Below are 23,101 nucleotides of genomic sequence, written 5' to 3'. Positions count from 1 at the left end.
TATGCATAGACAACGTCTTGACGGATGTCCACGAACAAATTTTGCATTTTTGACGTCGAAATCCCGATCACCCAAAAAATGGTGTGCAATAGCACACGAAAATCGTCAAAATGAGGCGTATGCTCGCTCTGGGGCTCGTTTGACCTTCCAAACGGCCCAGAAAACCCGTGATGGCCAACCGTATGCATAGACAACGTCTTGACGGACGTCCACGAACAAATTTTGCATTTTTGACGTCGGAATCCCGATCACCCAAAAAATAGTGTGCAATAGCACACGAAAATCATCAAAATGAGGCGTATGCTCGCTCCTGGGCTCGTTTGACCTTCCAAACGGCCCAGAAAACCCGTGATGGCCAACCGTATGCATAGACAACGTCTTGACGGACGTCCACGAACAAATTTGGCATTTTTAACGTCGGAATCCCGATCACTTAAAAAATGGTGTGCAATAGCACACGAAAATCGTCAAAATGAGGCGTATGCTCGCTCCGGGGCTCGTTTGACCTTCCAAACGGCCCAGAAAACCCGTGATGGCCAACCGTATGCATAGACAACGTCTTGACGGACGTCCACGAACAAATTTGGCATTTTGACGTCGGAATCCTGATCACCCAAAAAAAGGTGTGCAATAGCACACGAAAATCGTCAAAATGAGGCGTATGCTCGCTCCGGGGCTCGTTTGACCTTCCAAACAGCCTAGAAAACCCGTGATGGCCAACCGTATGCATAGACAACGTCTTGACGGACGTCCACAAACAAATTTTTCATTTTTGACGTCGGAATCCCGATCACCCAAAAAATGGTGTGCAATAGCACACGAAAATCGTCAAAATGAGGCGTATACTCGCTCCGGGGCTCGTTTAAACTTCCAAACGGCCCAGAAAACCCGTGATGGCCAACCGCATGCATAGACAACGTCTTGACGAACGTCCACGAACAAATTTGGCATTTTTGACGTCGGAATCCCGATCACCCAAAAAATGGTGTGCAATAGCACACGAAAATCTTTAAAATGAGGCGTATGCTCGCTCTGGGGCTCGTTTGACCTTCCAAACGGCCCAGAAAACCCGTGATGGACAACCGTATGCATAGACAACGTCTTGACGGATGTCCACGAACAAATTTTGCATTTTTGACGTCGAAATCCCGATCACCCAAAAAATGGTGTGCAATAGCACACGAAAATCGTCAAAATGAGGCGTATGCTCGCTCTGGGGCTCGTTTGACCTTCCAAACGGCCCAGAAAACCCGTGATGGCCAACCGTATGCATAGACAACGTCTTGACGGACGTCCACGAACAAATTTGGCATTTTTGACGTCGGAATCTCGATCACCCAAAAAATTGTGTGCAATAGCACACGAAAATCATCAAAATGAGGCGTATGCTCGCTCCGGGGCTCGTTTTACCTTCCAAACGGCCCAGAAAACCCGTGATGGCCAACCGTATGCATAGACAACGTCTTGACGGACGTCCACGAACAAATTTGGCATTTTTGACGTCGGAATCCCGATCACCCAAAAAATGGTGTGCAATAGCACACGAAAATCGTCAAAATGAGGCGTATACTCGCTCCGGGGCTCGTTTGAACTTCCAAACGGCCCAGAAAACCCGTGATGGCCAACCGTATGCATAGACAACGTCTTGACGAACGTCCACGAACAAATTTGGCATTTTTGACGTCGGAATCCCGATCACCCAAAAAATGGTGTGCAATAGCACACGAAAATCGTCAAAATGAGGCGTATGCTCGCTCTGGGGCTCGTTTGACCTTCCAAACGGCCCAGAAAACCCGTGATGGCCAACCGTATGCATAGACAACGTCTTGACGGACGTCCACGAACAAATTTTGCATTTTTGACGTCGGAATCCCGATCAACTAAAAAATGGTGTGCAATAGCACACGAAAATCATCAAAATGAGGCGTATGCTCGCTCCGGGGCTCGTTTGACCGTCCAAATGACCCAGAAAATCCGTGATGGCCAACCGTATGCATAGACAACGTCTTGACGGACGTCCACGAACAAATTTGGCATTTTTGACGTCGGAATCCCGATCACCCAAAAAATGGTGTGCAATAGCACACGAAAATCGTCAAAATGAGGCGTATGCTCGCTCCGGGGCTCGTTTGACCTTCCAAACGGCCCAGAAAACCCGTGATGGCCAACCGTATGCATAGACAACGTCTTGACGGACGTCCACGAACAAATTTTGCATTTTTGACGTCGGAATCCCGATCACCCAAAAAATGGTGTGCAATAGCACATGAAAATCGTCAAAATGAGGCGTATGCTCGCTCCGGGGCTCGTTTGACCTTCCAAACGGCCCAGAAAACCGGTGATGGCCAACCGTATGCATAGACAACGTCTTGACGGACGTCCACGAACAAATTTGGAATTTTTGACGTCGGAATCCCGATCACCCAAAAAATGGTGTGCAATAGCACACGAAAATCGTCAAAATGAGGCGTATGCTCACTCCGGGGCTCGTTTGATCTTCCAAATGGCCTAGAAAACCCGTGATGGCCAACCGTATGCATAGACAACGTCTTGAGGGATGTCCACGAACAAATTTGGCATTTTTGACGTCGGAATCTCGATCACCCAAAAAATGGTGTGCAATAGCACACGAAAATCGTCAAAATGAGGCGTATGCTCGCTCCGGGGCTCGTTTGACCTTCCAAACGGCCCAAAAAACCCGTGATGGCCAACCGTATGCATAGACAACGTCTTGACGGACGTCCACGAACAAATTTGGCATTTTTGATGTCGGAATCTCGATCATCCAAAAAATTGTGTGCAATAGCACACGAAAATCATCAAAATGAGGCGTATGCTCGCTCCGGGGCTCGTTTGACCTCTTAAACGGCCCAGAAAACCCGTGATGGCCAACCGTATGCATAGACAACGTCTTGACGGACGTCCACGAACAAAATTTGCATTTTTGACGTTGGAATCCCGATCACCCAAAAAATGGTGTGCAATAGCACATGAAAATCGTCAAAATGAGGCGTATGCTCGCTCCGGGGCTCGTTTGACCTTCCAAACGGCCCAGAAAACCCGTGATGGCCAACCGTATGCATAGACAACGTCTTGACGGACGTCCACGAACAAATTTTGCATTTTTAACGTCAGAATCCCGATCACCCAAAAAATGGTGTGCAATAGCACACGAAAATCGTCAAAATGAGGCGTATGCTCGCTCCGGGGCTCGTTTGACCTTCCAAACGGCCCAGGAAACCCGTGATGGCCAACTGTATGCATAGACAACGTCTTGACGGACGTCCACGAACAAATTTTGCATTTTTGACGTCGGAATCCCGATCACCCAAAAAATGGTGTGCAATAGCACACGAAAATCGTCAAAATGAGGCGTATGCTCGCTCCGGGGCTCGTTTGACCTTCCAAACGGCCCAGAAAACCCGTGATGGGCAACCGTATGCATAGACAACGTCTTGACGGACGTCCACGAACAAATTTGGCATTTTTGATGTCAGAATCCCGATCACCCAAAAAATGGTGTGCAATAGCACACGAAAATCGTCAAAATGAGGCGTATGCTCGCTCCGGGGCTCGTTTGACCTTCCAAACGGCCCAGAAAACCCGTGATGGCGAACCGTATGCATAGACAATGTCTTGACGGACGTCCATGAACAAATTTTGCATTTTTGACGTCGGAATCCCGATCACCCAAAAAATGGTGTGCAATAGCACACGAAAATCGTCAAAATGAGGCGTATGCTCGCTCCGGGGCTCGTTTGACCTTCCAAATGGCCCAGAAAACCCGTGATGGCCAACCGTATGCATAGAAAACGTCTTGACGGACGTCCATGAAAAAATTTGGCATTTTTGACGTCGGAATCCCGATCACCCTAAAAATGGTGTGCAATAGCACATGAAAATCGTCAAAATGAGGCGTATGCTCGCTTCGGGGCTCGTTTGACCTTCCAAAAGGCCCAGAAAACCCGTGATGGCCAACCGTATGCATAGACAACGTCTTGACGGACGTCCACGAAAATATTTTTGCATTTTTGACGTCGGAATCCCGATCACCCAAAAAATGGTGTGCAATAGCACACGAAAATCGTCAAAATGAGGCGTATGCTCGCTCCGGGGCTCGTTTGACCTTCCAAATGGCCCAGAAAACCCGTGATGGCCAACCGTATGCATAGACAACGTCTTGACGGAAGTCCACGAACAAATTTGGCAATTTTGACATCGGAATCCCGATCACCCAAAAAATGGTGTGCAATAGCACACAAAAATCGTCAAAATGAGGCGTATGCTCGCTCCGGGGCTCGTTTGACCTTCCAAATGGCCCAGAAAACCCGTGATGGCCAACCGTATGCATAGACAACGTCTTGACGGAAGTCCACGAACAAATTTGGCAATTTTGACATCGGAATCCCGATCACCCAAAAAATGGTGTGCAATAGCACACAAAAATCGTCAAAATGAGGCGTATGCTCACTCCGGGGCTCGTTTGACCTTCCAAACGGCCCAGAAAACCCGTGATGGCCAACTGTATGCATAGACAACGTCTTGACGGACGTCCACGAACAAATTTTGCATTTTTGACGTCGGAATCCCGATCACCCAAAAAATGGTGTGCAATAGCACACGAAAATTGTCAAAATGAGGCGTATGCTCGCTTCGGGGCTCGTTTGACCTTCCAAACGGCCCAGAAAACCCGTGATGGCCAACCGTATGCATAGACAACGTCTTGACGGACGTCCACGAACAAATTTTGCATTTTTGACGTCGGAATCCCGATCACCCAAAAAATGGTGTGCAGTAGCACACGAAAATAGTCAAAATGAGTCGTATGCTCGCTCCGGGGCTCGTTTGACCTTCCAAACGGCCCAGAACACCCGTGATGGCCAACCGTATGCATAGACAACTTCTTGACGGACGTCCACGAACAAATTTTGCATTTTTGACGTCGGAATCCCGATCACCCAAAAAATGGTGTGCAATAGCACACGAAAATCATCAAAATGAGGCGTATGCTCGCTTCGGGGCTCGTTTGACCTTCCAAATGGCCTAGAAAACCCGTGATGGCCAACCGTATGCATAGACAACGTCTTGACGGACGTCCACGAACAAATTTGGCATTTTTGACGTCGGAATCCCGATGACCCAAAAAATGGTGTGCAATAGCACACGAAAATCGTCTAAATGAGGCGTATGCTCGCTCCGGGGCTCGTTTGACCTTCCAAACGGCCCAAAAAACCCGTGATGGCCAACCGTATGCATAGAAAACGTCTTGACGGACGTCCACGAATAAATTTTGCATTTTTGACGTCGGAATCCTGATCATCCAAAAAATGGTGTGCAATAGCACATGAAAATCGTCAAAATGAGGCGTATGCTCGCTCCGGGGCTCGTTTGACCTTCCAAATGGCCCAGAAAACCCGTGATGGCCAACCGTATGCATAGACAACGTCTTGACGGACGTCCACGAACAAATTTTGCATTTTTGACGTCGGAATCCCGATCACCCAAAAAATGGTGTGCAGTAGCACACGAAAATCGTCAAAATGAGGCGTATGCTCGCTCCAGGGCTCGTTTGACCTTCCAAATGGCCCAGAAAACCCGTGATGGCCAACCGTATGCATAGACAACGTCTTGACGGACGTCCACGAACAAATTTGGCATTTTTGATGTCGGAATCCCGATCACCCAAAAAATGGTGTGCAATAGCACACGAAAATCGTCAAAATGAGGCATATGCTCGCTCCGGGGCTCGTTTGACCTTCCAAACGGCCCAGAAAACCCGTGATGGCCAACCGTATGCATAGACAACGTCTTGACGGACGTCCACGAACAAATGTTGCATTTTTGACGTTGGAATCCCGATCACCCAAAAAATGGTGTGCAATAGCACACGAAAATCGTCAAAATGAGGCGTATGCTCGCTCCGGGGCTCGTTTGACCTTCCAAACAGCCCAGAAAACCAGTGATGGCCAACCATATGCATAAAAAACGTCTTGACGGACGTCCACGAACAAATTTGGCATTTTTGACGTCGGAATCCCGATCACCCAAAAAATGGTGTGCAATAGCACACGAAAATCGTCAAAATGAGGCGTATGCTCGCTCCGGGGCTCGTTTGACCTTCCAAACGGCCCAGAAAACCCGTGATGGCCAACCGTATGCATAGACAACGTCTTGACGGACGTCCACGAACAAATTTTGCATTTTTGACGTCGGAATCCCGATCACCCAAAAAATGGTGTGCAATAGCACACGAAAATCGTCAAAATAAGGCGTATGCTCGCTCCGGGGCTCGTTTGACCTTCCAAATGGCCCAGAAAACCCGTGATGGCCAACCGTATGATTAGACAACGTCTTGACGGACGTCCACGAACAAATTTGGCATTTTTGACGTCGGAATCCCGATCACCCAAAAAATGGTGTGCAATAGCACACGAAAATCGTCAAAATGAGGCGTATGCTCGCTACGGGGCTCATTTGACCTTCCAAACGGCCCAGAAAACCCGTGATAGCCAACCGTATGCATAGACAATGTCTTGACGGATGTCCATGAACAAATTTTGCATTTTTGACGTCGGAATCCCGATCACCCAAAAAATGGTGTGCAATAGCACACGAAAATCGTCAAAATGAGGCGTATGCTCGCTCCGGGGATCGTTTGACCTTCCAAACGGCCCAGAAAACCCGTGATGGCCAACCGTATGCATAGACAACGTCTTGACGGACGTCCACGAACAAATTTTGCATTTTTGACGTCGGAATCCCGATCACCCAAAAAATGGTGTGCAATAGCACACGAAAATCGTCAAAATGAGGCGTATGCTCGCTCCGGGGCTCGTTTGACCTTCCAAACGACCCAAAAAACCCGTGATGGCCAACCGTATGCATAGACAACGTCTTGACGGACGTCCACGAACAAATTTGGCATTTTTGACGTCGGAATCCCGATCACCCAAAAAATGGTGTGCAATAGCACACGAAAATCGTCAAAATGAGGCGTATGCTCGCTCCGGGGCTCGTTTGACCTTCCAAACGGCCCAGAAAACCCGTGATGGCCAACCGTATGCATAGACAACGTCTTGACGGACGTCCACGAACAAATTTTGCATTTTTGACGTCGGAATCCCGATCACCAAAAAAATGGTGTGCAATAGCACACGAAAATCGTCAAAATGAGGCGTATTCTCACTCCGGGGCTCGTTTGACCTTCCAAACGGCCCAGAAAACCCGTGATGGCCAACCGTATGCATAGACAACGTCTTGATGGATGTCCACGAACAAATTTGGCATTTTTGACGTCCGAATCCCGATCACCCAAAAAATGGTGTGCAATAGCACACGAAAATCGTCAAAATGAGGCGTATGCTCGCTCCGGGGCTCGTTTGACCTTCCAAACGACCCAGAAAACCCGTGATGGCCAACCGTATGCATAGACAACGTCTTGACGGACGTCCACGAACAAATTTGGCATTTTTGACGTCGGAATCCCGATCATTCAAAAAATGGTGTGCAATATCACACGAAAATCGTCAAAATGAGGCGTATGCTCGCTCCGGGGCTTGTTTGACCTTCCAAACGGCCCAGAAAACCCGTGATGGCCAACCGTATGCATAGACAACATCTTGACGGACGTGCACGAACAAATTTGGCATTTTTGACGTCGGAATCCCGATCACCTAAAAAATGGTGTGCAATAGCACACGAAAATCGTCAAAATGAGGCGTATGCTCGCTCCGGGGCTCGTTTGACCTTCCAAATGACCCAGAAAATCCGTGATGGCCAACCGTATGCATAGACAACGTCTTGACGGACGTCCACGAACAAATCTGGCATTTTTGACGTCGGAATCCCGATCAACCAAAAAATGGTGTGCAATAGCACACGAAAATCGTCAAAATGAGGCGTATGTTCGCTCCGAGGCTCGTTTGACATTCCAAATGGCCCAGAAAACCCGTGATGGCCAACCTTATGCATAGACAACATCTTGACGGACGTCCACGAACAAATTTGGCATTTTTGACGTCGGAATCCCGATCACCCAAAAAATGGTGTGCAATAGCACACGAAAATCGTCAAAATGAGGCGTATGCTCGCTCCGAGGCTCGTTTGACATTCCAAATGGCCCGGAAAACCCGTGATGGCCAACCTTATGCATAGACAACATCTTGACGGACGTCCACGAACAAATTTGGCATTTTTGACGTCGTAATCCCGATCACCCAAAAAATGGTGTGCAATTGCACACGAAAATCGTCAAAATGAGGCGTATGCTTGCTCCGGGGCTTGTTTGACCTTCCAAATGGCCCAGAAAACCCGTGATGGCCAACCGTATGCATAGAAAACGTCTTGACGGACGTCCACGAACAAATTTGGCATTTTTGACGTCGGAATCCCAATCACCCAAAAAATGGTGTGCAATAGCACATGAAAATCGTCAAAATGAGGCGTATGCTCGCTCCGGGGCTCGTTTGACCTTCAAAATGGCCCAGAAAACCCGTGATGGCCAACCGTATGCATAGACAACGTCTTGACGGACGTCCACGAACAAATTTGGCATTTTTGACATCAGAATCCCGATCATCCAAAAAATGGTGTGCAATAGCACACGAAAATCGTCAAAATGAGGCGTATGCTCGCTCCGGGGCTCGTTTGACCTTCCAAATGGCCCAGAAAACCCGTGATGGCCAACCGTATGCATAGATACCGTCTTGACGGACGTCCATGAAAAAATTTGGCATTTTTGACGTCGGAATCCCGATCACCCAAAAAAATGTTGTGCAATAGCACACGAAAATCGTCAAAATGAGGCGTATGCTCGCTCCGGGGCTCGTTTGACCTTCCAAACGGCCCAGAAAACCCGTGATGGCCAACCGTATGCATAGACAACGTCTTGACGGACGTCCACGAACAAATTTGGCATTTTTGACGTCGGAATCCCGATCACCCAAAAAATGGTGTGCAGTAGCACACGAAAATCGTCAAAATGAGGCGTATGCTCGCTCCGGGGCTCGTTTGACCTTCCATATGGCCCAGAAAACCCGTGATGGCCAACCGTATGCATAGACAACGTCTTGACGGACGTCCATGAACAAATTTGGCATTTTTGATGTCGGAATCCCGATCACCCAAAAAATGGTGTGCAATAGCACACGAAAATCGTCAAAATGAGGCGTATGCTCGCTCCGGGGCTCGTTTGACCTTCCAAACGGCCCAGAAAACCCGTGATGGCCAACCGTATGCATAGACAACGTCTTGACGGACGTCCACGAACAAATGTTGCATTTTTGACGTTGGAATCCCGATCACCCAAAAAATGGTGTGCAATAGCACACGAAAATCGTCAAAATGAGGCGTATGCTCGCTCCGGGGCTCGTTTGACCTTCCAAACGGCCCAGAAAACCCGTGATGGCCAACCGTATGCATAGACAACGTCTTGACGGACGTCCACGAACAAATTTGGCATTTTTGACGTCGGAATCCCGATCACCCAAAAAATGGTGTGCAATAGCATACGAAAATCGTCAAAATGAGGCGTATGCTCGCTCCGGGGCTCGTTTGACCTTCCAAATGGCCCAGAAAACCCGTGATGGCCAACTGATGATTAGACAACGTCTTGACGGACGTCCACGAACAAATTTGGCATTTTTGACGTCGGAATCCCGATCACCCAAAAAATGGTGTGCAATAGCACACGAAAATCGTCAAAATGAGGCGTATGCTCGCTACGGGGCTCGTTTGACCTTCCAAACGGCCCAGAAAACCCGTGATAGCCAACCGTATGCATAGACAATGTCTTGACGGATGTCCATGAACAAATTTTGCATTTTTGACGTCGGAATCCCGATCACCCAAAAAATGGTGTGCAATAGCACACGAAAATCGTCAAAATGAGGCGTATGCTCGCTCCGGGGATCGTTTGACCTTCCAAACGGCCCAGAAAACCCGTGATGGCCAACCGTATGCATAGACAACGTCTTGACGGACGTCCACGAACAAATTTGGCATTTTTGACGTCGGAATCCCGATCACCCAAAAAATGGTGTGCAATAGCACACGAAAATCGTCAAAATGAGGCGTATGCTCGCTCCGGGGCTCGTTTGACCTTCCAAACGACCCAAAAAACCCGTGATGGCCAACCGTATGCATAGACAACGTCTTGACGGACGTCCACGAACAAATTTGGCATTTTTGACGTCGGAATCCCGATCACCCAAAAAATGGTGTGCAATAGCACACGAAAATCGTCAAAATGAGGCGTATGCTCGCTCCGGGGCTTGTTTGACCTTCCAAACGGCCCAGAAAACCCGTTATGGCCAACCGTATGCATAGACAACGTCTTAACGGACGTCCACGAATAAATTTTGCATTTTTGACGTCGGAATCCTGATCACCCAAAAAATGGTGTGCAATAGCACACGAAAATCGTCAAAATGAGGCGTATGCTCGCTCCGGGGCTCGTTTGACCTTCCAAACGGCCCAGAAAACCCGTGGTGGCCAACCGTATGCATAGACAACGTCTTAACGGACGTCCACGAACAAATTTGGCATTTTTGACGTCGGAATCCCGATCACCCAAATAATGGTGTGCAGTAGCACACGAAAATCGTCAAAATGAGGCGTATGCTCGCTCCGGGGCTCGTTTGACCTTCCAAACGGCCCAGAAAACCCGTGATGGCCAATCGTATGCATAGACAACGTCTTGACGGATGTCCACGAACAAATTTTGCATTTTTGACGTCGGAATCACGATCACCCAAAAAATGGTGTGCAATAGCACACGAAAATCGTCAAAATGAGGCGTATGCTCGCTTCGGGGCTCGTTTGACCTTCCAAATGGCCCAGAAAACCCGTGATGGCCAACCGTATGCATAGACAACGTCTTGACGGATGTCCACGAACAAATTTGGCATTTTTGACGTTGGAATCCTGATCACCCAAAAAACAGTGTGCAATAGCACACGAAAATCGTCAAAATGAGGCGTATGCTCGCTCCGGGGCTCGTTTGACCTTCCAAACGGCCCAGAAAACCCGTGATGGCCAACCGTATGCATAGACAACGTCTTGACGGACGTCCAAGAACAAATTTTGCATTTTTGACGTCGGAATCCCGATCACCAAAAAAATGGTGTGCAATAGCACACGAAAATCGTCAAAATGAGGCGTATTCTCACTCCGGGGCTCGTTTGACCTTCCAAACGGCCCAGAAAACCCGTGATGGCCAACCGTATGCATAGACAACGTCTTGATGGATGTCCACGAACAAATTTGGCATTTTTGACGTCCGAATCCCGATCACCCAAAAAATGGTGTGCAATAGCACACGAAAATCGTCAAAATGAGGCGTATGCTCGCTCCGGGGCTCGTTTGACCTTCCAAACGACCCAGAAAACCCGTGATGGCCAACCGTATGCATAGACAACGTCTTGACGGACGTCCACGAACAAATTTGGCATTTTTGACGTCGGAATCCCGATCATTCAAAAAATGGTGTGCAATATCACACGAAAATCGTCGAAATGAGGCGTATGCTCGCTCCGGGGCTCGTTTGACCTTCCAAACGGCCCAGAAAACCCGTGATGGCCAACCGTATGCATAGACAACGTCTTGACGGACGTCCACGAACAAATTTTGTATTTTTGACGTCGGAATCCCGATCACCCAAAAAATGGTGTGCAATAGCACATGAAAATCGTCAAAATGAGGCGTATGCTCGCTCCGGGGCTCGTTTGACCTTCCAAACGGCCCAGAAAACCCGTGATGGACAACCGTATGCATAGACAACGTCTTGACGGACGTCCACAAACAAATTTGGCATTTTTGACGTCGGAATCCCGATCACCCAAAAAATGGTGTGCAATAGCACACGAAAATCGTCAAAATGAGGCGTATGCTCGCTCCGGGGCTCGTTTGACCTTCCAAACGGCCCAAAAAACTCGTGATGGCCAACCGAATGCATAGACAATGTCTTGACGGACGTCCATGAACAAATTTTGCATTTTTGACGTCGGAATCCCGATCACCCAAAAAATGGTGTGCAATAGCACACGAAAATCGTCAAAATGAGGCGTATGCTCGCTCCGGGGCTCGTTTGACCTTCCAAACGGCCCAGAAAACCCGTGATGGCCAACCGTATGCATAGACAACGTCTTGACGGACGTCCACGAACAAATTTTGCATTTTTGACGTCGGAATCCCGATCACCCAAAAAATGGTGTGCAATAGCACATGAAAATCGTCATAATAAGGCGTATGCTCGCTCCGGGGCTCGTTTGACCTTCCAAACGGCCCAGAAAACCGGTGATGGCCAACCGTATGCATAGACAACGTCTTGACGGACGTCCACGAACAAATTTGGCATTTTTGACGTCGGAATCCCGATCACCCAAAAAATGGTGTGCAATAGCACACGAAAATCGTCAAAATGAGGCGTATGCTCACTCCGGGGCTCGTTTGATCTTCCAAATGGCCCAGAAAACCCGTGATGGCCAACCGTATGCATAGACAACGTCTTGAGGGATGTCCACGAACAAATTTGGCATTTTTGACGTCGGAATCCCGATCACCCAAAAAATGGTGTGCAATAGCACACGAAAATCGTCAAAATGAGGCGTATGCTCGCTCCGGGGCTCGTTTGACCTTCCAAACGGCCCAGAAAACCCGTGATGGGCAACCGTATGCATAGACAACGTCTTGACGGACGTCCACGAACAAATTTGGCATTTTTGATGTCGGAATCCCGATCACCCAAAAAATGGTGTGCAATAGCACACGAAAATCGTTAAAATGAGGCGTATGCTCGCTCCGGGGCTCGTTTGACCTTCCAAATGGCCCAGAAAACCCGTGATGGCCAACCGTATGCATACACAACATCTTGACGGACATCCACGAACAAACTTGGCATTTTTGACGTCGGAATCCCGATCACCCAAAAAATGGTGTGCAATAGCACACGAAAATCGTCAAAATGAGGCGTATGCTCGCTCTGGGGCTCGTTTGACCTTCCAAATGGCCTAGAAAACCCGTGATGGCCAACCGTACGCATAGACAACGTCTTGACGGACGTCCACGAACAATTTTGGCATTTTTGACTTCGGAATTCCGATCACCCAAAAAATGGTGTGCAATAGCACACGAAAATCGTCAAAATGAGGCGTATGCTCGCTCCGAGGCTCGTTTGACATTCCAAATGGCCCGGAAAACCCGTGATGGCCAACCTTATGCATAGACAACATCTTGACGGACGTCCACGAACAAATTTTGCATTTTTGACGTCAGAATCCCGATCACCCAAAAAATGGTGTGCAATAGCACACGAAAATCGTCAAAATGAGGCGTATGCTCGCTCCGGGGCTCGTTTGACCTTCCAAACGGCCCAGAAAACCCGTGATGGGCAACCGTATGCATAGACAACGTCTTGACGGACGTCCACGAACAAATTTGGCATTTTTGATGTCGGAATCCCGATCACCCAAAAAATGGTGTGCAATAGCACACGAAAATCGTTAAAATGAGGCGTATGCTCGCTCCGGGGCTCGTTTGACCTTCCAAACGGCCCAGAAAACCCGTGATGGCTAACCGTATGCATAGACAACGTCTTGACGGACGTCCACGAACAAATTTTGCATTTTTGACGTCGGAATCCCGATCACCCAAAAAATGGTGTGCAATAGCACACGAAAATCGTCAAAATGAGGCGTATGCTCGCTCCGGGGCTCGTTTGACCTTCCAAATGGCCCAGAAAACCCGTGATGGCCAACCGTATGCATAGAAAACGTCTTGACGGATGTCCATGAAAAAATTTGGCATTTTTGACGTCGGAATCCCGATCACCCTAAAAATGGTGTGCAATAGCACATGAAAATCGTCAAAATGAGGCGTATGCTCGCTTCGGGGCTCGTTTGACCTTCCAAACGGCCCAGAAAACCCGTGATGGCCAACCGTATGCATAGACAACGTCTTGACGGACGTCCACGAACAAATTTTGCATTTTTGACGTCGGAATCCCGATCACCCAAAAAATGGTGTGCAATAGCACATGAAAATCGTCAAAATGAGGCGTATGCTCGCTCCGGGGCTCGTTTGACCTTCCAAACGGCCCAGAAAACCTGTGATGGCCAACCGTATGCATAGACAACATCTTGACGGACGTCCACGAACAAATTTTGCATTTTTGACGTCGGAATCCCGATCACCCAAAAAATGGTGTGCAATAGCACACGAAAATCGTCAAAATGAGGCGTATGCTCGCTCCGGGGCTCGTTTGACCTTCCAAATGGCCCAGAAAACCCGTGATGGCCAACCGTATGCATACACAACATCTTGACGGACATCCACGAACAAACTTGGCATTTTTGACGTCGGAATCCCGATCACCCAAAAAATGGTGTGCAATAGCACACGAAAATCGTCAAAATGAGGCGTATGCTCGCTCTGGGGCTCGTTTGACCTTCCAAATGGCCTAGAAAACCCGTGATGGCCAACCGTACGCATAGACAACGTCTTGACGGACGTCCACGAACAATTTTGGCATTTTTGACTTCGGAATTCCGATCACCCAAAAAATGGTGTGCAATAGCACACGAAAATCGTCAAAATGAGGCGTATGCTCGCTCCGAGGCTCGTTTGACATTCCAAATGGCCCGGAAAACCCGTGATGGCCAACCTTATGCATAGACAACATCTTGACGGACGTCCACGAACAAATTTTGCATTTTTGACGTCAGAATCCCGATCACCCAAAAAATGGTGTGCAATAGCACACGAAAATCGTCAAAATGAGGCGTATGCTCGCTCCGGGGCTCGTTTGACCTTCCAAACGGCCCAGAAAACCCGTGATGGCCAACTGTATGCATAGACAACGTCTTGACGGACGTCCACGAACAAATTTTGCATTTTTGACGTCGGAATCCCGATCTCCCAAAAAATGGTGTGCAATAGCACACAAAAATCGTCAAAATGAGGCGTATGCTCGCTCCGGGGCTCGTTTGACCTTCCAAACGGCCCAGAAAACCCGTGATGGGCAACCGTATGCATAGACAACGTCTTGACGGACGTCCACGAACAAATTTGGCATTTTTGATGTCGGAATCCCGATCACCCAAAAAATGGTGTGCAATAGCACACGAAAATCGTTAAAATGAGGCGTATGCTCGCTCCGGGGCTCGTTTGACCTTCCAAACGGCCCAGAAAACCCGTGATGGCTAACCGTATGCATAGACAACGTCTTGACGGACGTCCACGAACAAATTTTGCATTTTTGACGTCGGAATCCCGATCACCCAAAAAATGGTGTGCAATAGCACACGAAAATCGTCAAAATGAGGCGTATGCTCGCTCCGGGGCTCGTTTGACCTTCCAAATGGCCCAGAAAACCCGTGATGGCCAACCGTATGCATAGAAAACGTCTTGACGGATGTCCATGAAAAAATTTGGCATTTTTGACGTCGGAATCCCGATCACCCTAAAAATGGTGTGCAATAGCACATGAAAATCGTCAAAATGAGGCGTATGCTCGCTTCGGGGCTCGTTTGACCTTCCAAACGGCCCAGAAAACCCGTGATGGCCAACCGTATGCATAGACAACGTCTTGACGGACGTCCACGAACAAATTTTGCATTTTTGACGTCGGAATCCCGATCACCCAAAAAATGGTGTGCAATAGCACATGAAAATCATCAAAATGAGGCGTATGCTCGCTCCGGGGCTCGTTTGACCTTCCAAACGGCCCAGAAAACCTGTGATGGCCAACCGTATGCATAGACAACATCTTGACGGACGTCCACGAACAAATTTTGCATTTTTGACGTCGGAATCCCGATCACCCAAAAAATGGTGTGCAATAGCACACGAAAATCGTCAAAATGAGGCGTATGCTCGCTCCGGGGCTCGTTTGACCTTCCAAATGGCCCAGAAAACCCGTGATGGCCAACCGTATGCATACACAACGTCTTGACGGACATCCACGAACAAACTTGGCATTTTTGACGTCGGAATCCCGATCACCCAAAAAATGGTGTGCAATAGCACACGAAAATCGTCAAAATGAGGCGTATGCTCGCTCTGGGGCTCGTTTGACCTTCCAAATGGCCTAGAAAACCCGTGATGGCCAACCGTACGCATAGACAACGTCTTGACGGACGTCCACGAACAATTTTGGCATTTTTGACTTCGGAATTCCGATCACCCAAAAAATGGTGTGCAATAGCAAACGAAAATCGTCAAAATGAGGCGTATGCTCGCTACGGGGCTCGTTTGACCTTCCAAATGGCCCAGAAAACCCGTGATGGCCAACCGTATGCATAGACAACGTCTTGAAGGACGTCCACTAACAAATTTGGCATTTTTGACGTCGGAATCCCGATCACCCAAAAAATGGTGTGCAATAGCACACGAAAATCGTCAAAATGAGGCGTATGCTCGCTCCGAGGCTCGTTTGACATTCCAAATGGCCCAGAAAACCCGTGATGGCCAACCGTATGCATAGACAACATCTTGACGGACGTCCACGAACAAATTTGGCATTTTTGACGTCGGAATCCCGATCAACCAAAAAATGGTGTGCAATAGCACACAAAAATCGTCAAAATGAGGCGTATGCTCGCTCCGGGGCTCGTTTGACCTTCCAAATGGCCCAGAAAACCCGTGATGGCTAACTGTATGCATAGACAACGTCTTGACGGACGTCCACGAACAAGTTTGGCATTTTTGACGTCAGAATCCCGATCACCCAAAAATGTTGTGCAATAGCACACGAAAATCGTCACAACGAGGCGTATGCTCGCTCCGGGGCTCGTTTGACCTTCCAAATGGCCCAGAAAACCCGCGATGGCCAACCATATGCATAGACAACGTCTTGACGGACGTGCACGAACAAATTTGGCATTTTTGACGTCGGAATCTCGATCACCTAAAAAATGGTGTGCAATAGCACACGAAAATCGTCAAAATGAGGCGTATGCTCGCTCCGGGGCTCGTTTGACCTTCCAAATGACCCAGAAAATCCGTGATGGCCAACCGTATGCATAGACAACGTCTTGACGGACGTCCACGAACAAATCTGGCATTTTTGACGTCGGAATCCCGATCAACCAAAAAATGGTGTGCAATAGCACACGAAAATCGTCAAAATGAGGCGTATGTTCGCTCCGAGGCTCGTTTGACATTCCAAATTGCCCAGAAAACCCGTGATGGCCAACCTTATGCATAGACAACATCTTGACGGACGTCCACGAACAAATTTGGCATTTTTGACGTCGGAATCCCGATCACCCAAAAAATGGTGTGCAATAGCACACAAAAATCGTCAAAATGAGGCGTATGCTCGCTCCGAGGCTCGTTTGACATTCCAAATGGCCCGGAAAACCCGTGATGGCCAACCTTATGCATAGACAACATCTTGACGGACGTCCACGAACAAATTTGGCATTTTTGACGTCGTAATCCCGATCACCCAAAAAATGGTGTGCAATAGCACACGAAAATCGTCAAAATGAGGCGTATGCTTGCTCCGGGGCTTGTTTGACCTTCCAAATGGCCCAGAAAACCCGTGATGGCCAACCGTATGCATAGAAAACGTCTTGACGGACGTCCACGAACAAATTTGGCATTTTTGATGTCGGAATCCCGATCACCCAAAAAATGGTGTGCAATAGCACATGAAAATCGTCAAAATGAGGCGTATGCTCGCTCCGGGGCTCGTTTGACCTTCAAAATGGCCCAGAAAACCCGTGATGGCCAACCGTATGCATAGACAACGTCTTGACGGACGTCCACGAACAAATTTGGCATTTTTGACATCGGAATCCTGATCACCCAAAAAATGGTGTGCAATAGCACACGAAAATTGTCAAAATGAGGCGTATGCTCGCTCCGGGGCTCGTTTGACCTTCCAAATGGCCCAGAAAACCCGTGATGGCCAATCGTATGCATAGACAACGTCTTGACGGACGTCCACGAACAAGTTTGGCATTTTTGACGTCAGAATCCCGATCACCCAAAAATGTTGTGCAATAGCAAACGAAAATTGTCACAACGAGGCGTATGCTCGCTCCGGGGCTCGTTTGACCTTCTAAATGGCCCAGAAAACCCGCGATGGCCAACCATATGCATAGACAACGTCTTGACGGACGTCCACAAACAAGTTTGGCATTTTTGACGTCAGAATCCCGATCACCCAAAAATGGTGTGCAATAGCACACGAAAATCGTCACAATGAGGCGTATGCTCGCTCCGGGGCTCGTTTGACCTTCCAAATGACCCAGAAAATCCGTGATGGCCAACCGTATGCATAGACAACGTCTTGACGGACGTCCACGAACAAATTTGGCATTTTTGACGTTGGAATCCCGATCACCCAAAAATTGGTGTGCAATAGCACACGAAAATCGTCAAAATGAGGCGTATGCTCGCTCCAGGGCTCGTTTGACCTTCCAAATGGCCCACAAAACCCGTGATGGCAAACCGTATGCATAGACAACGTCTTGACGGACGTCCACAAACAAATTTGGCATTTTTGACGTCGGAATCCCGATCACCCAAAAAATGGTGTGCAATAGCACACGAAAATCGTCAAAATGAGGCGTATGCTCACTCCGGGGCTCGTTTGACCTTCCAAATGGCCCAGAAAACCCGTGATGGCCAACCGTATGCATAGACAACGTCTTGACGGACGTCCACGAACAAATTTGATATTTTTGACGTCGGAATCCCGATCACCCAAAAAATGGTGTGCAATAGCACACGAAAATCGTCAAAATGAGGCGTATGCTCACTCCGGGGCTCGTTTGACCTTCCAAATGGCTCAGAAAACCCGTGATGGCCAACCGTATGCATAGACAACGTCTTGACGGACGTCCACGAACAAATTTGGCATTTTTGACGTCGGAATCCCGATCACCCAAAAAATGGTGTGCAATAGCACACGAAAATCGTCAAAATGAGGCATATGCTCGCTCCGGGGTTCGTTTGACCTTCCAAATGGCCCAGAAAACCCGTGATGGCCAACCGTATTCATAGACAACGTCTTGACGGACGTCCACGAACAAATTTGGCATTTTTGACGTCGGAATATCGATCACCCAAAAAATGGTGTGCAATAGCACACGAAAATCGTCAAAATGAGGCGTATGCACGCTCCGGGGCTCGTTTGACCTTCCAAATGGCCCAGAAAACCCGTGATGGCCAACCGTATGCATAGACAACATCTTGACGGACGTCCACGAACAAATTTGGCATTTTTGACGTCGGAATCCCGATCAACCAAAAAATGGTGTGCAATAGCACACAAAAATCGTCAAAATGAGGCGTATGCTCGCTCCGGGGCTCGTTTGACCTTCCAAATGGCCCAGAAAACCCGTGATGGCTAACTGTATGCATAGACAACGTCTTGACGGACGTCCACGAACAAGTTTGGCATTTTTGACGTCAGAATCCCGATCACCCAAAAATGTTGTGCAATAGCACACGAAAATCGTCACAACGAGGCGTATGCTCGCTCCGGGGCTCGTTTGACCTTCCAAATGGCCCAGAAAACCCGCGATGGCCAACCATATGCATAGACAACGTCTTGACGGACGTGCACGAACAAATTTGGCATTTTTGACGTCGGAATCTCGATCACCTAAAAAATGGTGTGCAATAGCACACGAAAATCGTCAAAATGAGGCGTATGCTCGCTCCGGGGCTCGTTTGACCTTCCAAATGACCCAGAAAATCCGTGATGGCCAACCGTATGCATAGACAACGTCTTGACGGACGTCCACGAACAAATCTGGCATTTTTGACGTCGGAATCCCGATCAACCAAAAAATGGTGTGCAATAGCACACGAAAATCGTCAAAATGAGGCGTATGTTCGCTCCGAGGCTCGTTTGACATTCCAAATTGCCCAGAAAACCCGTGATGGCCAACCTTATGCATAGACAACATCTTGACGGACGTCCACGAACAAATTTGGCATTTTTGACGTCGGAATCCCGATCACCCAAAAAATGGTGTGCAATAGCACACAAAAATCGTCAAAATGAGGCGTATGCTCGCTCCGAGGCTCGTTTGACATTCCAAATGGCCCGGAAAACCCGTGATGGCCAACCTTATGCATAGACAACATCTTGACGGACGTCCACGAACAAATTTGGCATTTTTGACGTCGTAATCCCGATCACCCAAAAAATGGTGTGCAATAGCACACGAAAATCGTCAAAATGAGGCGTATGCTTGCTCCGGGGCTTGTTTGACCTTCCAAATGGCCCAGAAAACCCGTGATGGCCAACCGTATGCATAGAAAACGTCTTGACGGACGTCCACGAACAAATTTGGCATTTTTGATGTCGGAATCCCGATCACCCAAAAAATGGTGTGCAATAGCACATGAAAATCGTCAAAATGAGGCGTATGCTCGCTCCGGGGCTCGTTTGACCTTCAAAATGGCCCAGAAAACCCGTGATGGCCAACCGTATGCATAGACAACGTCTTGACGGACGTCCACGAACAAATTTGGCATTTTTGACATCGGAATCCTGATCACCCAAAAAATGGTGTGCAATAGCACACGAAAATTGTCAAAATGAGGCGTATGCTCGCTCCGGGGCTCGTTTGACCTTCCAAATGGCCCAGAAAACCCGTGATGGCCAATCGTATGCATAGACAACGTCTTGACGGACGTCCACGAACAAGTTTGGCATTTTTGACGTCAGAATCCCGATCACCCAAAAATGTTGTGCAATAGCAAACGAAAATTGTCACAACGAGGCGTATGCTCGCTCCGGGGCTCGTTTGACCTTCTAAATGGCCCAGAAAACCCGCGATGGCCAACCATATGCATAGACAACGTCTTGACGGACGTCCACAAACAAGTTTGGCATTTTTGACGTCAGAATCCCGATCACCCAAAAATGGTGTGCAATAGCACACGAAAATCGTCACAATGAGGCGTATGCTCGCTCCGGGGCTCGTTTGACCTTCCAAATGACCCAGAAAATCCGTGATGGCCAACCGTATGCATAGACAACGTCTTGACGGACGTCCACGAACAAATTTGGCATTTTTGACGTTGGAATCCCGATCACCCAAAAATTGGTGTGCAATAGCACACGAAAATCGTCAAAATGAGGCGTATGCTCGCTCCAGGGCTCGTTTGACCTTCCAAATGGCCCACAAAACCCGTGATGGCAAACCGTATGCATAGACAACGTCTTGACGGACGTCCACAAACAAATTTGGCATTTTTGACGTCGGAATCCCGATCACCCAAAAAATGGTGTGCAATAGCACACGAAAATCGTCAAAATGAGGCGTATGCTCACTCCGGGGCTCGTTTGACCTTCCAAATGGCCCAGAAAACCCGTGATGGCCAACCGTATGCATAGACAACGTCTTGACGGACGTCCACGAACAAATTTGATATTTTTGACGTCGGAATCCCGATCACCCAAAAAATGGTGTGCAATAGCACACGAAAATCGTCAAAATGAGGCGTATGCTCACTCCGGGGCTCGTTTGACCTTCCAAATGGCTCAGAAAACCCGTGATGGCCAACCGTATGCATAGACAACGTCTTGACGGACGTCCACGAACAAATTTGGCATTTTTGACGTCGGAATCCCGATCACCCAAAAAATGGTGTGCAATAGCACACGAAAATCGTCAAAATGAGGCATATGCTCGCTCCGGGGTTCGTTTGACCTTCCAAATGGCCCAGAAAACCCGTGATGGCCAACCGTATTCATAGACAACGTCTTGACGGACGTCCACGAACAAATTTGGCATTTTTGACGTCGGAATATCGATCACCCAAAAAATGGTGTGCAATAGCACACGAAAATCGTCAAAATGAGGCGTATGCACGCTCCGGGGCTCGTTTGACCTTCCAAATGGCCCAGAAAACCCGTGATGGCCAATCGTATGCATAGACAACGTCTTGACGGACGTCCACGAACAAATTTGGCAATTTTGACGTCGGAATCCCGATAAACCAAAAAATGGTGTGCAATACCACACGAAAATCGTCAAAATGAGGCGTATGCTCGCTCCGGGGCTCGTTTGACCTTCCAAATGGCCCAGAAAACCCGTGATGGCCAACCTTATGCATAGACAACGTCTTGACGGACGTCCACGAACAAATTTGGTATTTTTGACGTCGAAATCCCGATCACCCAAAAAATGGTGTGCAATAGCACACGAAAATCGTCAAAATGAGGCGTATGCTCGCTCCTGGGCTCGTTTGACCTTCCAAATGGCACAGAAAACCCGTGATGGCCAACCGTATGCATAGACAACGTCTTGACGGACGTCCACGAACAAATTTGGCATTTTTGACGTCGGAATCCCGATCACCCAAAAAATGGTGTGCAATAGCACACGAAAATCGTCAAAATGAGACGTATGCTCGCTCCGGGGCTAGTTTGACCTTCCAAATGGCCCAGAAAACCCGTGATGGCCAACCGTATGCATAGACAACGTCTTGACGGACGTCCACGAACATGTTTGGCATTTTTGACGTCAGAATCCCGATCACCCAAAAATGGTGTGAAATAGCACACGAAAATCGTCACAATGAGGCGTATGCTCGCTCCGGGGCTCGTTTGACCTTCCAAATGGCCCAGAAAACCCACGATGGCCAACCGTATGCATAGACAACGTCTTGACGGACGTCCACGAACAAATTTGGCATTTTTGACGTCGGAATCCCGATCACCTAAAAAATGGTGTGCAATAGCACACGAAAATCGTCAAAATGAGGCGTATGCTCGCTCCGGGGCTCGTTTGACCTTCCAAATGACCCAGAAAATCCGTGATGGCTAACCGTATGCATAGACAACAACGTCTTGACGGACGTCCACGAACAAATTTGGCATTTTTGACGTCGGAATCCCGATCACCCAAAAAATGGTGTGCAATAGCACACGAAAATCGTCAAAATGAGGCGTATGCTCGCTCCGGTGCTCGTTTGACCTTCCAAATGGCCCAGAAAACCCGTGATGGCCAACCGTATTCATAGACAACGTCTTGACGGACGTCCACGAATAAGTTTTGCATTTTTGACGTCAGAATCCCGATCACCCAAAAATGGTGTGCAATAGCACATGAAAATCGTCACAATAAGGCGT

Source organism: Solanum lycopersicum, chromosome 4, assembly GCF_036512215.1.
Source record: "Solanum lycopersicum chromosome 4, SLM_r2.1".
In the NCBI taxonomy this organism is placed as follows: domain Eukaryota; kingdom Viridiplantae; phylum Streptophyta; class Magnoliopsida; order Solanales; family Solanaceae; genus Solanum; species Solanum lycopersicum.
Note: the sequence above shows the minus strand (reverse complement) of the source record.